General features: G+C 33.4%; 1 pseudogene; it reads left to right on the forward strand.

Annotated features, from left to right (window-relative positions):
* Window positions 1-499: 499 nt before the first annotated feature.
* On the forward strand, window positions 500-3088 carry LOC115695840 (succinate dehydrogenase subunit 7B, mitochondrial-like; annotated as a pseudogene).
* Window positions 3089-16914: the final 13826 nt, after the last annotated feature.

Below are 16914 nucleotides of genomic sequence, written 5' to 3' on the forward strand. Positions count from 1 at the left end.
AGATTGCAAAAGATTTTCTCAATGCAATCAAGGAGAAGTACAAGAAATTCTCAAAGAATAAGAAAAATGAATGTCTCACTTTGTTCCATCGGACTAATTATGCTCATTCAAGTGACATTAGATCTCACATTGACAAACTGATGGGTTGTTACCAAAAGCTCAAGGGCATGGGATTGGATCATGGTGAGGATTACATGGTGTGGTTTGTGATGGAAACACTACTACAAAATGCCCAATTTGCGTCGTTCAAGGCGTCTCCTTAAAATAGTTGACCGAGACAAAAAATAGGCGGAGATTTTATGCTTCAGTGGATAACTGAAGCTAAAAGAAAACAATTAGCATCAGCTACTACTGTGACGCTAGAAGAGGAACCGAAGAAAAAAGTGAAAATTTTAAAAATTATCTTTTACATTTTGCTTCGGTAAAAAAAAGATGCCGAAGTCAAAAAAAAAAAAAAAATTAATTTTTGTTTTTTAATCAGAGTAATAACCCCAATTTACATCCAGTCGAAACTCATTTTGATTTTAGCACAGCCGCTGAACTCAACAATTTCTTCATCTCATTTCGTTCCTCCATAGTCCCCTACTTTCGCTCAGGCTTCGAAAAAGGCTACACCCAGCACCAACATCTTCATCTTTGTATGTCCTTTTTAACTTATTTATTTTTTCCATTGTCTTGATATTGTTCATTGTTATCTAGATTGTTATTTTATCTTCCATATCTATAATCATAGTTCAAATCATTGATTATGATTCGTTAGTTTGGACTATCTATGTGTTTTGTTTGTAATAAGGTAAATAAAAATGGTACTTTGTTTTTTTGTTTTTTTTGCTTTATTTCTCATCCAATCTGTAAGTAGGAGGCATAAAAGCCCATGAATTTTCTATGGAGAAGGAATTCCGGCCAAACTTGATACATAAAAAATTTAGGGATTTTCTCAAAATTAATGTTATATATACATACATAAAACCCTATGAATTTTCTTTGGGATTTTACTTCTGTTACCTTGCATTGGTAAAAAAGGGTGCCATTGTTTTTCAATTTATCCACTAAAGCAGTCAAATAGAATTTCTGGTGAGAATACTAAATTAATCAGGCATTTTTACCTAATTCTTCTTCTATTTGACTTCGTTTATTAAAAACTGGGCTTTTGTTTTTTAGAAAATTCTTTTCCAGAAAATCTTTTCTTTAAATATCCACTTATTTTATTAATTATTAGGGGTGATTTTTATTTGTAGGTATTTTTTCTTCCAATATCTATTCATCACTTAACTTTTCAATCTTTGGGTAAGGTTTTTTTTTTTTTTTTGAAATGGTTATTATAATTTCTTTATCTTCTATGTTGCTTTTATAAGAATTTTGTTTCTAATAAGAAGGATTGAATATATCTATGATCTTATATTATTCGGTGAATATATACATATACATAAATATTCAACAGTAATTCATAACAAAGATTAGAAAGAAAGAACAAAAAAATGAAATGAATAAAAGCATTTCAATATTTGTGAAATTCTAGTGTATGCCTCTGTTTCCTGGTTTTATTTGCTGGATAATTTAATACTTGATGCTACAGGTTTTTGTGTTGTTTAACAAATAGAGACCAAAGTTGATTCAATAGCTTTATTATTGCCTTGTATATTTGGTTACAAGGTTACGATTTATACTTGGCTATAAGCAATTAAAATTTTAAGGGGCTTGTAAACTGTTATTCAAATATGATTTCTTAGATTGGCCTTAAAGTACTTTTCACTTGCTATTCTTCTTAAATGGCGGTATACTAACTTTAAGAAGCCAGAGGTAAATTATATTTAGTAGTTGTTTGCTTGTGGATATTTGTTATGTGTTAGCACTTCTCACAACTTGTGTTTTTTTTTTTTTTTTTTTTATAAAACTGCTTTAAAAACTAGACAACATCCCTAAGCTAAATACCTGCAACAAGGCCAACCAAAAAAAGCATTATAGGCCTTCAAAATCGGGTCATCATTGCAAACTTGCACTTACTATTTAGTTTTATGAACATGTGTAGATTGAATTTCATAAAATTAAATATAAATAAAGACAAAGTACTATTTGATGCTAGTGAATCACCGATTGATGTCAGAGTTGTAATGGTGTCTGAGAAACTTGCACTTGCTATTATTCTAATAAGGTAAAATTAGTTGCCAACTTAAATATGGAGTTATTATTTATTCCTAATTGTTCAATTCACGCAGTTATAAGTGCTCAAATATAGCATCTTAGTTTCAATTTAACCTCACTTTTATTTTTTATTATGGATATTATATCTACATGCTCCCTTGTTATTTATACTTTGTTTTGATATAAAAAATAATTACAAAAACTTGAAAGTTTTTGTGCTGATGTGTTTGTATATGTGCATGTATATTTTAGTGTTTATGTGTTATCTAAGTAATGATGATAGTAAGCATAGGGGTTGAAGTTGAAGTGGGAATATCTGATAGAGATTTCGGTACTGCGAGGCTCTCTTGATCGGTCTTCTCTTTTTCTCTCGCTCGCCCTACACCTTTACCCTTAACCAATCATGGCTTTCATCCTCAACAAAACTGCTGTTGCCTCTCAATTGCGCTCTCACTTTCAGGGAGCAAGAAACGATGTCCTTTCCCTCTCGCATCGCCAATTTCATGTAGAACCAGGAAAGCGCGAACTAGCTGTCTTGGCTTAGGACCCATCTTTAAAGCGATTCAAGTCACATAAGCCTAATGTGAGGCGACTTATGAGAGTGGGAGATGTACTCACTATAGTTGTTGTAGCAGGCTGTTGCTATGAAATATATACTAGAGCAGTGATGCGAGAAGAGGCTCGGAAACAAGCAAATGCAGAAAATTGAAGTGCATAATGATGAGTTTATGTGTGTCTCTCTTTGGCCTTAATAGTTCAGGCAACTATAGCAGGAATATTCTGACTTTCAAATGCACTTCAAACTTGTCAATGAAAGCAACAAAATGCTTTGTTCTTCTTCAGAAAAATGATAGTAAGACAAGATACATAATGGTTAAAGAAAAATACCTTGGAAAGAATTGATATATATTGAAGAGTTGAACTGAATTTTTATTTGGACATGTCATTGCGAACTTGCTTTATATACTTATGCCATTTAATATAAGGTAATAGGTCCACATTTCAAATTGAAATAATCTTTGCTATGTTTTAAATTTTTACTTTTTTATTTTTGACAAATTAAGATTTCCATATGTCTATTTTATATAGTTTATTTCTTTTTATATTTTGTTCCAATTATGTTAATTTGGTGCATTTTTTTTTTATCTTTATTTATGTTGAGTAATTTTTTTTCTTCGCGAAGGGAATTGATGCTGCATAGGACTGTTCATCCAATCCAATTCATACTTTTTTGGTCAAATAACATCCAATCCGCACTAAGTGCGGATTTCATTTTTTGGATCTAATTCAAACCGCACAATAGCTGAAATCCAATCCAATCTGCAAAATGCGGATTGGATCGGTTATTTTGGATTGATTACTTTTTAATATTAAATTATTTAATATTTATGAAAAAAATATTTTTTTTTTCCACATAACTAGCATTAAAATAAAACAAACTATAGTTATTTTATGTCTCCAACAACACATTAAATAAATAAAATAACAAATAACAAATTCAAAGGAAAACAAAATTGTATATATAAAAAAATATTTAATTTTATTTTAAATTGTATGTAGAAAAAAAATATAGAAGAATAAAATATACATTTTATCTATTAAGTTTTGCAATATAATTGTATTATATGTATTAGTCTTTTAAATTAATATTTTCTTTATATTAAAATATTATTTGTATATATAATTTTTTAATTTTGTTATAAATATGTGTGGATTATATTGGATCGGTTACTTTTACTTGTCAATCAACATCTAATCCGGACAAGTGCGGATTTTAAATTTTCCAATCCGCACAAGTGCGGATATCCGCACTTTGCGAATTTGATTGTGCGGATTGGATTGTATCGACTATTTTATGAACACCCCTAATACTGCACCACTTGTGACAATTGATAAGTTTGACTAATTGGTAAGTTATTATAATTATATTTCTTTTTTCATCTAATTATTGTCTAGTTGTTTGTTTAATTTGCTAACTCAAAGAAGAAAATTAATTTATATATATTTGTTAGAAGAGTTTTAAAATCTTACCCGAAGTGAAATTTTTTATTTGTGAGGAAAGAGCCTAGAGATTCGCTTAATTGATTTTGGTTGAACAGGATGTTTAGTAAGTTGCAATTTACTAGAATTAATTACTATTTATATAAATGCTCTATAAGTGTTTTTGCAGTATCATTAATTGGTTTGTATAAATTAATTTAATGATTAAAGTATTGCTCATTATATTTTAGGGAAAAAAACAGAAAAATACAAAAAAGGAAAAAAAATTACAAAAATACTTTGGGCCGGCCCATTAAATATTTATACAGTCCACATACAAATATTTACAAAAATACCACATGCACTAAGCCTTCAGCTGTACAGAGCGAACCATGAAAGTGAAAATACCGCGATCGTTTCAAAACCGCAAAACAACCAAAATGAAACCAAAACGATAAAAATACAACTATTAATTCAATTGATCTGATTCAAATAAAACTGATGAAAAAGCACAATGACCACAACTATATTAAATTGAATTAAGTGTTATGGTTTTTCAAGTTGATTTACAGTTGCATCATTATTTTATATTAGTTTAATTCAATTGTTTGCAAGAATTTATTTTGGAAATAAGAAAAGGAGAAAACACTTTGAGAAATAGTTAGTTTCTGAAATAAATCTAAACGTTTCTTAATAGTTTCATTTTAGTTTTATTATAGTTTATTAACAGCAATAAAATAAATAAAAATGACAAAAGCAGGAATCAGAACAGGAAATATAAGACTTGAACAAAGGGAAGAAAATAAAAGTAAGTTTCTACTCTATTTCATAACAGAATCAAACCAGTTTCAATATCGTTGCCTTGCACTAATAACAATTTCAAAATCACAGGAAAAAAAGACATTCCATTCCTAGTCTTCTGCAATGGACAATTTGATGATCGAATGAATTATGAAAATTATGAAGCTAGTGGACATTACATTTCAGTCAATTGTAACTATGAAGAATTACAACGGAAGCTGAAAGAGGTCCTGGAATGCAACTAAAAAAATACTATTTTGCAACAATAAATAGAAATTGTAAATAAACAAGTATACAAACTATAATAAAACTATAAAAAATCTAAAAACAAACTGACAAGCAGAAACAACTCTACGAATATAAACTACAAACATCTAAATCGAATTGTTACCTAAAAAAGAACAGCAAACAACTATACCTAATAATATTCCCAAAATACATCATACATAAACATATTAAACTATTAAAAAACTAGAAAAAAAAAAAAACTAAAACCCACTGATTAGAGACACTAAAACAAAAACAAATATTTCAAAATATCTAAAAAAACTAGAAACACAAACAGAACATAAAACACAACAAAAATGAAACGAAAGTAATAAGAAACAAACTAAAATGCCAAACCCAAGAACAAAATAAAATTGATTAAACAAAATTAAAGTCCTAAAAATCCAAAGAAAACCAAACGAAATTTTAAAATGAAAAACCTAAAATATCACAAACCAGAAAAAACCAAAACGATGAAATGAAAATACAAGAAAATGTTTAAAATGGGGGGAAACGAAAATGAAACCGAAAACAAACCTCAGTTCGAACAGCAGCACCAACATTATTGTTTTTCCCATAAACATCTTCAGCTATTATTTCTTGCACACCGACCTTTGTTTTCTTCTTAGGAGGAGCTCTCCCACGCTTCGTTAATGGAGGAGCAAAATCAGAGTCTTCCTCCTCAATAAAAGGATGTTTCCCCTTAGCTTTATTAGCTAGTGATTTCAAACCCATTTTGAATTTTTTTTTTGAACAGGGGAAGGAGATGAAGAAGAACGGGTCACATCCATTTTATATAAAGATTGGGAAACAAAAAGAAAGAGAGAAAAAGGTTATGGGATGGTTTAGTGGGAGTTGAAAAAATTTTGAAGAACAAAAATGAGAGGGAAAATGGTTGAGGAATTGTGGGGAGTTAAGGTTCAACAATAGAGGTTATTTGTTATTTCAAAAAAAAAAAAAAACTGAAATGAAATAAAAAAATCAAAGGAAAACAAAAGAAAAAGAGAGAGGGAAGTGATTGAGGGATGCATGATGGTTGATAGGGGAGTTGACGTGTCTGGTGCATAGATGTGATGTGTATGTGGTATATGTGTAATAAAATATAGAGAAAAGGTAAAAAAGTTGCTTTAACCGTGTGTAGGTTTATATGTAATAAAGTGTGTAATTTGTATTTTTGGTGTAAAAATTTCTATATTTTATGCACTTGAAGTAGTACACTATGATTTAAACTGTCTTGTGTATATTTGAGTTTCAAATATCTGAGTAGTGTCAACAGATTCAGCCATGGACTTACACAATTAGGATAGAGAGGGATTAACTTGAGGATTGGACATAATCAAAGAATCCAGCTTGCCAAAGCTGTCTATAATGATGCAGATATCTATCTCCTTGATATTCTCTCAAGTACCCATACTGTTTTTACTCTTTTCAATGTAAGAGTAGAAATTTGATCATTTTCTCATGCATGAAAACATGAATTTTTTATTTTTTATTTTTTCTAATTATACACTTTTATTTGGTAAAAATATGCAAGAATGTGTCATGGCTGCTCTCAGAAATAAAAGCGTTATTCTAGTGACTTGTCAAGTAGAGCTTTGTTGATAAATTTCTTGTAACTATGACCAGATTTTGAAGTGTTTACTTGTTTTTAATTATCTTGAATCAGTTTTGTCAATCAATATGAACTGATAAGATTCATGCTAAGATCAGTTTTCTTTATTTTTTATTTTTTTTAATTTACTTTTGCTTCATTTGCTTCGGTTTATAACTGAAGTAAAAAATAAATTATCATCGATGCTCTACTATTTTGCTTCAGTTATGCATCGAAGCAAAAACTGTTTTTTTTTTTTTTGCTTCGGTTCATAACCGAGGCAAAAAACTAATTAGCGTCAGTTCATAATCAAAGCAAAAAATATTACTATTTGTGTCTACGGTTATAGTATCAGCTACACCAACTGAAGCAAAATCTTTATATGTCACTTAAAAACTAAAGCAAAAAGTTTTTTTGTAGTCGTGAAACCATTCCCTCTCAGTTTGATTCGATTAGATCAAGCTATAATGCTCAAAAGGAGCAATGGACCGTTGAGGAGATGACTGTCATTCTTGCTAAGGAAGAGGAGGATTTGAAAAAGGGAAAAGCAAGAAACATCTCCATGGTAACGGACCCAAGCAATTCTCAGAAGAGAGAGTCCACTTCCAACAACTCTAGTGACCTGGCCTATAGTCCACTTAGAGAAGAAAGGCAGTGACAAATCGAAGAAGGCCGAATAGTTCAGAAGAGTACATGGAAGACGATACTAAAGTCAAAATAGAGTTTTTTGGGACTGTTAGACTATAGTTAAATACATGACATCTTTTAGAATTGCAAGATGTTGCTTACTTGCCCTCTATTCGGAGGAACTTGATTTCTGTATCTATTTTGGATAAACTAGGTTATAGTCTTCTTTTGGAACTGGAAATCTGATTTTGTATCGTGACTCTATGTTGGTTGGTAATGGAAGTTTATGTGGAAATTTATATAAGCTTGATTTATATGATGTTGTTTCTGTTACTTCTCCCTCTAACCCTTCTTCTTCTTCTTCTCTTAATGCTGTTGTTGGTTCCAAACGTGCAAGATTAGAATTGAAATCTTCCATGCTTTCATAAACGTTTGGGCTATATTTCTAGAGATAGAATGGAGAGATTGGTGAAAGATGGTGTACTTCAAGATCTCGATTTCTCTGAATTCACTGCCTGTGTTGATTGTATAAAAGGAAAGTTAACTACTAAGGTTAGAAAGAGTAAGTCAGATAAGTGCACAGATGTATTGGAGCTTATTCACACTGACATTTGTGGGACCTTTATTCCACCTGCTATGGACGACTATAGATATTTTATTACCTTCATTGATGACTTTTCCCGATATGGTCATATTGAGCTCATTAGTGAGAAGTCTGAATCTTTAGATTCCTTTAAGATTTTCAAGACAAATGTTAAGCTCCAAAAGGGAAAGAAGATTAAAGCTGTCGATTCTAATAGAGGTGGAGAGTATTATGGGCGTTATGATGAAATCGGAAGGAATCCCGGGCCATTTGCTAGATACTTGCAGGAATGTGGCATTGATGCAAGATATACAATGCCAGGTACACCCCAGCAGAATGGAATTACTGAAAGAAGGAATCGCACACTTCTTGATATGGTACGTTGTATGTTATTCATTCTAGCTTACCAGAGTTTTTATGGGGTGAGGCATTAAGGACTGCCGCTTATATCTTGAATCAAGTGCCTAGCAAGTCGGTTCCAAAGACGCCATACGAGCTGTGGTCAGGCGAAAAACCGAGTTTGCGTCATTTTCACGTTTGGGGATGCAAAGTTAAGGTAAGGCCTTATAACCCTAAATCTAAGAAGCTGGATCCGAATACTATCAGTGGGAGTTTTGTAGGCTACACTATTGGTTCAAGAGGTTCTAGGTTTTATTGTCCATCTCACACCACCAGGGTGATGGAATCAGACCGAGCTGTCTATTTTGAGGATGAATTTGGTTCAGATCAAGGGTCAAGAGAAATTGTATTCAGGGAAGAGCATGTCTATGTCCCTGTACTTGTTGCTTCTGCTTTCGCTTCTAATCCTACTAATGACCCTGTGATTGAACAAGTTCGAATAGAAGCTCATGGTGAACCTTAAGATCCAGTACAAGATGAAAATCTTGATTTGGGGGACGATGAGGTTGTGGTGAGAAGATCACAAAGAGCCTGTAGACCTGCTATTCCTGATGACTATCTTGTCTATATGCAGGAACATGAGTTTGATGTGGGAGATGATTCTGAGCCAGCCAGTTAACAAGAAGCAATGAATAGTCCTAAATCTGCATTGTGGGTGGATGCAATGAAAGAAGAATTGAGTTCTATGTCACAAAATGAAGTTTGGGAGTTAGTTGAACTACCCAAAGGTTGTAGACCCATCCGGTGCAAATGGGTGTATAAGATCAAACGTGACTCAAATGGGCAAGTAGAGGGGTGCAAGGCTCGACTTGTGGCTAAAGGCTATAGTCAGAGAGAGGGCATTGATTTCAAAGAAAAATTTTCGCCTGTTTCCACCAAAGATTCGTTGCGAATCATTGTGACTATAGTTTCCCATTTTGGTCAAGAACTCAAACAAATGGATGTAAGGATTGCCTTCTTGAATGGTGACCTATCTAAGGATGTGTACATGACTCAACCTGTAGGTTTTGAGAAGTCTGGCGAAGAACACATGGTTTGCAAACTCAAGAAGTTGATATATGGGCTTAAACAAGCATCAAGGCAGTGGTATCTCAAGTTTGATATGATTGTCACTCAAAATGATTTCAGGGAGAATGTGGTGGATCAATCTATATACATGAAGGTCAGTGGGAGCAGTTTTATTTTCTTGGTACTGCATGTTGATGACATCTTGATTGCATCTAATAATTCTGATTTGTTGGCCGAGACAAAACAACTCTTGTTTGACCATTTTGACATGAAAAGACCTTGGCCATGCATCTTATGTACTTGGGATTCAAATCCTTCGAGATAGAGCCATTGGTATTCTTCGTTTGTCTCAAAAAAACTTACATTGATCGGATCTTGAAAAGATTCAACATGCATTCAAGTTCTTCTGGGAAGGTAGCAATAGTGAAGGGTGACAAGTTCTCAAAGGCCCAATGTCCACAAAATGATAAAGAGAGAGATGAAATGAAAGTTGTTCCTTATGCGTCACTTGTTGGTAGCCTTATGTATGCTCAAGTATGCACACGCCCTGATATTGCTTTTGTTATTGGCGTGTTGGGTAGTTACTTGAGTGATGCCGGACTTAGCCATTGGAAAGCGGCTAAGTGTTGGGATTTTATACCCTAAATAAAACTCATTTCAATCTAATCTGATTTGTTATCAATGAAAGATTAGAAGTCGTTTATGTTTACATGTAGTTTTCATGTTTATGGTTTAATATATACAAAATCTGGTAAGTCCTGAACATATAGTCATTCAGAATTACAGTGATGTCAACACAGTGGAATGTGATTGTGATTATATGCTTCAAAAGACTATGTCCCTGATTCATCAGTGCAGTGGATTTACACTGATGTGATCATCAGCGATGAAGTATCACTACTACAATTTGCCCTTTTAGTGACACTATATAGTGACACGCAGAAAAGTGCGAGTCACTAATGAGTTGAGAGTGATTTATAGTGACATGCACAAGTAGACTCTAAAAATTCAGTGTTAGTCTCTTGTAATGTGTGTCACTAAAAATATGGAGTGTCACTAAAGAGTAAAATAAAAAAAGATCTGATTTTTATTAATATAAAAATTATTGGCATATAGTGACGCGCTAGGCGCGTTTGGATAAATATATCCCCACACACCTGGCGTGTCACTATATCATAACTTAATTTTTTTATAAAAAAAGTACAGTTGTAATTAATAAATTAATAAATTAATAAAAAAATAAAAAAGATATTTAATAATGACAAATCCTAGTTTTTCACGCCTCTCTCTCTTATTCAATTACAATTTCCAATCAATTAAAACATTTATCAACCAATATAAAAAATTAAATAATAAAATATAAAATAAATATAATAAAATACATTAAAACAAGCTGAATAAAAAAGGGAAAAAAAAGCTGAATAATCAGCCTATTTTTTAAAAAATCCATTTACACCATCTATTACCCTATTTTCTCTCTAAATTTATTTATTGAAAGAAATTAAAAAAAAAACTTAAAAGAGGTATAAAAGGAATATGTTAGATTTGAAACCCTAAAATTCCTCTCTTCCCGATCTCTATCTCTCTCTCCCCTGTTTGGTGCGGCGCTACTCTCCGATCTCTTTTTCCCTCTTCTAGCCATGCTCCGGCCATCAACAATCCTCAAGCTCTAGCCCAACTCCGAAGCCCTTAACCTCTTTCTCATCCCCTGTTCCGTCTTTTATGAATGCCCTGTTATTTCATCAAGCCCTTGTCATTTTTCTTGTTTTTAGTTCTTAGAAGGTGTCGACAATGATTGGGCATTGTATTTATTCAGTAGGTTGATGAATTAGTTTGTCTTTTGTGTATTTATAAATGTTCCTATAAGAGATAATAGCACACCTTACAGGGGATTTTTCTAGCGCAGTGGTTGTGACTTGTGAACCAAAATTTTGATATGATAATATAAGCAATTTATTTATTATACGATTTTTTGGTTCAGATTCTTAAAAAAAGACAGTTGCTAGTTGAAGGTGATTATCTTGTTCTGCAGTGTATCTTATCGTTGAGAAAGTTTTGGCGTACGACGAGAAGAGCAGAGGTCTCGACGTACGGCCAGAGTTGTCACCGGCGGCCATTTGCAGGCCTCGACGAACGGCGGCCATCCCTTTGGCACATCCGATTTAAGCTTTCTGGGTTTGATATTGGGCAGTGCATTTGTAGTTTTTTTTTATATAGATTTAGAAATTTTAGTTTTGATTTAAATTGTATGTTTTTTTGTGTCCATTTCTTTTATTGTTCGAAGGTTTATCATTTAGTTCAAATGATGTATAAATTTATTAGTAATGTTTACCTATTTTGTTTGTTGATTTTAGATTTTTGTGTATAGATTTGTTATTATTAATTTTGTATAGATTTGTGATGAATTGGTTTTTAATTTTGTATAATTGTGATATTTTGTTATATTGGTTTATTAATAATTTTATAATTAAAATTAAAATATATTAATTTTTAATTGATAAATATATAATTAATTAAATTGTATCATTAATTAAATTATTTTTATAAATTAATTTTTTATATATAAAAAGCATATTAACATTAATAAAAAAGAAAAAAAAAAGATATAGTGACACTTCATTTATGTGGCTGTTACTTTTTTAGTCTGACAAAACCTGACTCTATATGTCTATAGTGACACGCAAAAAGTGAATGTAAAAAGGATCAGTGACACGTGTGAAGTGTCACTAAAAACTATCTTTCCAGTCACCCTCATTAGTGACGCGCGTTGAAGTGTCACTAAAAAATTTTAGAGTTACTCAATGTGTGTCACTAAAACTCATTTTTCTAGTAGTGTATACTTACACCTTGGATAAGTGTTATGTTCTTTCCAGAACATTGGCAAAGTATGCTAGTTTCGGATGTATGGAGTATACATTGGACTGGGACCGATATTGATCTTTGTAAAGATATTATAATCTTACCGTTGTATCTTTCTAAGTCAATATCACTAGTTGATCTTAGATCAAAAGATCTTAATCCTGACATGCTTAGGTTTAATCTCAGGAGTGCTATTCATGTTCTTTGATTTGTTAGTTAAGCCTACTTTCTGGTCAGGGTGTATAAGCCCAAGTTCTTGTCTAACCTATCTTTTTCATATTTAGATTGATTTTATCTTGATTTAAGCTTGAATATAAATAGAACAAAATCAAAGATTCAACACCAGAATTTTACAAGCTTCATCTGCACTGAGAACACATCTCAGCCGAATAGTGCTTGGGTTTCCCGAACCAGGGTAAATTCATCCACTAATTCTCAAAGGTTCATATTACAATTTCCAATTCTCTCTAAAGGAATCAAATACAACCTTAACAGAAATTAGTAATGAATTACCAACAACAATCAAGAACACTGATTGTTAATGCACAATCCTCAGGCCGCAACTGAGCTCTTCTTCAACATGTCTTCAACCTGAAATCCCTTCAGATATGATGATGAAGATGACACTGAACTCCCTTCAGTTTGAACTTAGCAATTTCAGATTCAGATCATTCCACCATTGATGAACATCCTCAAGCTCCAAGATCTGACCTGCCATGAAACATACAGAAGAAACAAGACGAAAGAAACGTAATCCCAAATCTCCGATCAAAAGTTAGTCAGCAAAATACCCAGAAATCGTATTTATACCCAGCTAAACCAAGAAACCCGAAATAGACAGCTGTTACCATCTGAACAATTAAAACCTAAAATATCTTTGCTGACGTGGACTAACACTAACAATACGAACCCTAGACAAAACACTACGAGTCCCAGACGCAACTGGAATGCTGCTGGATATAATTTGTCACTACAGAAAATAATAGTTCTAACAATCTCCCCCTTGACAAATTATGGTCAATGACAACAATACCAGTGCGAAACAAAGCAACCATCAAAATATAACAGAGTCTAAACAAACAGAAAAGCAAACACTTTAAACAACCAAACAACAAATGCACCACTACCACTTTACATACAAAGGATAAGTATGTCTCCCCCTTCATTGAGCATAATCCATGTCAAATTGTCCCCCTAAGAAAATAAGAAGTTTATCAACGAGCTCCCCCTGAATGGCGACAGAAAATGCAACATAGACTCCTCATTGCAAAGAAATTCCAAAGTATCTATTACAACATTAAAGAAGAAAGATAAACCATCTCACAATATGCTACAAATGAGATTTATTTTTATTTCAATCAAAAACATGCCAAATGATATATCTCAAGAATTAACATGTTCAACTTGTAAAGAGGAAACACAATGAGTGGCCTAATCAATTAACAAGTGATCAATGATCATTTGAGCAAAGAACAAATTCATTCAACTTCACAATGAGCCATACTTAATAAAAAGATGAGACAACTTCTACCAATCCACATATTCACACACACTTGAGAAAGACAATAAACAAGGAATTTTTTACAGGATTTTGAACCAATATTTTTCTTCAGTGTGTGCAAGTGACCTCATGTGAGAACATTGGCTCACTCTCTCAAAATTTTTATTAAGCTGCCCATTTTTTTTTTGCCTTTTTTTTTTTATCTTTAGACACTCCGGCTCTTTCTTTTGCAACCAGCTACGGCTTTCACTCTCCCTCAGAGATGTAGCCGTCCTCTTTTAATCAGAAATACTAATATAGAAGGAGCATACTACTTATTAGTAAATGGACTAAAGAAAGCTCTTCCCATTGCATCTAAAATAGGTAGCCTTTTTAGCTGGGGAAAATAAAGGTTCAAAAGATCCTGAAAAATTCACCTATTTAGAGCTTCCTCGATAGAACTGGAGAACCTGTAGATGGGACATGAAGTGCCTCATAGAAAAAAAATGATAGCAATCAAGGCTTAGCTGAACAAACAGAGAAAGATAATGATCATATACCACAACGAATTAATCAGATAGAACACATAAAAAAAACTTCCCAAGTTGCACACATTAATATGAGAATTCAAGGCTTTATTAAACAAAAATCCAAGAGAGCATCAAGAATAATATGTGATTATCCAATGTATTTTTACTCAACCAATTCTAAAAAATGATATCCGTTATCTATATATTTTGAGTCAACGTGCATTTTGAGAAATGTTTGTGGAACTTTCATTATCACACATGAAGACACATAAACAAGCAATGAGGAACACTAGACAACATATCATGTGTGTATCATATTTCTTTTGAAGCAATGGAGTACGATGTACAACATGATCAAAACCAGCATACACTAGGACAAAAACATCATTATTTCTTTGTTTAAACCCAAGATTCAACAGTATAAGGTTTAGAAGACCATACCATAGCACTAATAATAGTGAATGAGCTCTTGAAAGACGAGGTGATGATTTAACACTCTTATTTCTTTTGGTTAAACCTTTTAGAATAGCAGTAAAGTCTCCAATATCTGATTTATCCAATGATGCACTATTACATAGGACAACATTGTCCAACAAATAACTACCATCACTAGATCTCTTCCTTGTTAAGACTGAGCACCCATCAAATGAAACTAAACAATGAGTTTTAGAAAAACTTACAGTGTAATTTGCATCACAAAGTTGACCAATGCTTATCAGATTTGCCTTGAGTCCTTTCACATACAAGATTTCGCAAGAAGAGGTGCAGCTCTACTCATCACCAAGTCTCCTTTTCCAATAATATGGCCCTTATTTCCATCACCAAAAGTGACAACTCCCTCCTTTGCTTCTTTGTAATTGACTAACAATTTCTTGTTGCCCGTCATGTGTCGAGAGCAACCACTATCCAAGTACCACTGTCCTTCCAGAAATGCAGACAGTGAAACTTAAGCTACCAACCCAACATTAGATTCACAATCAGCCTTCAATCTCCACTCACATTGAGATCCTTCCTTTTGAGTTTTATTGGGTTTTTGAAAACTCATAGGTCGATTAATCATAGCTTTCAAGTAGTTCTGCAGCTTATAGCATCTGGGTCGAATATGACCCCTCCTGTTACAGAAGTGACACACTGGGATGAATATCTCCATCTGAGATATATTCTCCGGGGCAATTCTTCTTCCTTCTAACTTCACCTTGGTAGGTCCAGATGGAACATGGAATTTTCCAGTGGGGTCTGAGGACTGAGGTGTTGAGGGAAATGATGATTGCTTGTCATCCTTTTTGTCTAGGTTGATCACTGGTGTAATGGACTCTTCTACCCCCAAGTTATCTCCTTGCTTATACAACATCTTGTATCCGATAGAGGTTTGATCACCATAAGGTTTTTGAAGTTGAAGAGTTTGATTGATGGCAGCTGTTCCTGGAGGGATAAACTCTAAAGCCTGTTTAGCTTTTATGAGTTCAGCTGAAAGCTTGTAGATCTCATTGTCCTTCTCATCAAGAAGTTTGTTGAGATTCTTAACAGTGTCCTCCAGCTTGACTTTTTCAGACTCTATCTGCTCCTTGGCACTATTCAGACCTCTAATCTGCTTGGTCATATATTCCCATTGAGCAAACATCTCTTCATATGCATTTTGTCTTCCATTACTGTCGACTTCAGACACAGTGGAGACTCCATCATCCTCAGATTCAACAGACTGATGACTTTGAGCCATGAAAGCCACTACCTGTTTATCCTCATTAGAAATTTTGCTTGCAATAGAGTCTTTTTCTTCGTCACTATCGCTCCAGGTGGCAATAAGGGCTTTCTTCTTTTTGAGAGTGTTAGCACACTCGGCCTGAATGTGTCCGAACCCATCACATTCTCTACACTGAATGCCCATGCTCTTATTGTCACTGGGTTGCTGACCAGGCCAGAAGTTCCCAAGAGGATTTCTTTTGGAAGCATTTTTCTTACCTTCAGAACACAGTTTCTTGTACTTCTTTTTCAAGAATTTTGCATAGTTCTTGGTCATCAAATCTACAGCTTCATCCGAGAAACCACGGACAAATGCAGGATAGACTTATTTTCTTCTTTGTGAATGAACGCAATATTGTTGTCCCCTTTTTCTTTGTTCACATCCATCTTCTTTTTTTCTTTCTTCCACCTTGTTAATGACATTTCATAATTCTGCAAGGATCCAATCAGTTCATCAAGATCCAGTTCCTCCACGTTTCTCATTTCTTCAATGGAGGTTACTTTAGACATAAATCTCCTAGGTAGAACTCCAAGGACTTTACGAACCAGCTTTGCATTAGAATAAGTCTTTCCCAAAGCATAAGATTCATTTGATATGTCACACAATTTAGCATGGAACTCAGCCACCGTTTCTTCTTCCTCCATTGATAAATCTTCAAACGCTTTTGCCAAAGCACGAAGACGGGATTTCTTTACAGCATCCGTTTCTTCATTTTTAATTCGTAGTTTTTCCCAAGCCTCTTTGGCCATCTCACAGTTTGCAATGACCTTCAATTGATTTGTGGAAACTGCATTGAACAAAGCATGCATGGCCTTCGAATTAAAATTGGCCCTCTCCATCTCATCTGGAGTCCACAAGCTCCTAGGTTTTGGTTTGGTGACACCGTTATCCATCATCGTTGGGCAT

Source organism: Cannabis sativa, chromosome 6 (genome assembly GCF_029168945.1).
Source record: "Cannabis sativa cultivar Pink pepper isolate KNU-18-1 chromosome 6, ASM2916894v1, whole genome shotgun sequence".
NCBI lineage: Eukaryota > Viridiplantae > Streptophyta > Magnoliopsida > Rosales > Cannabaceae > Cannabis > Cannabis sativa.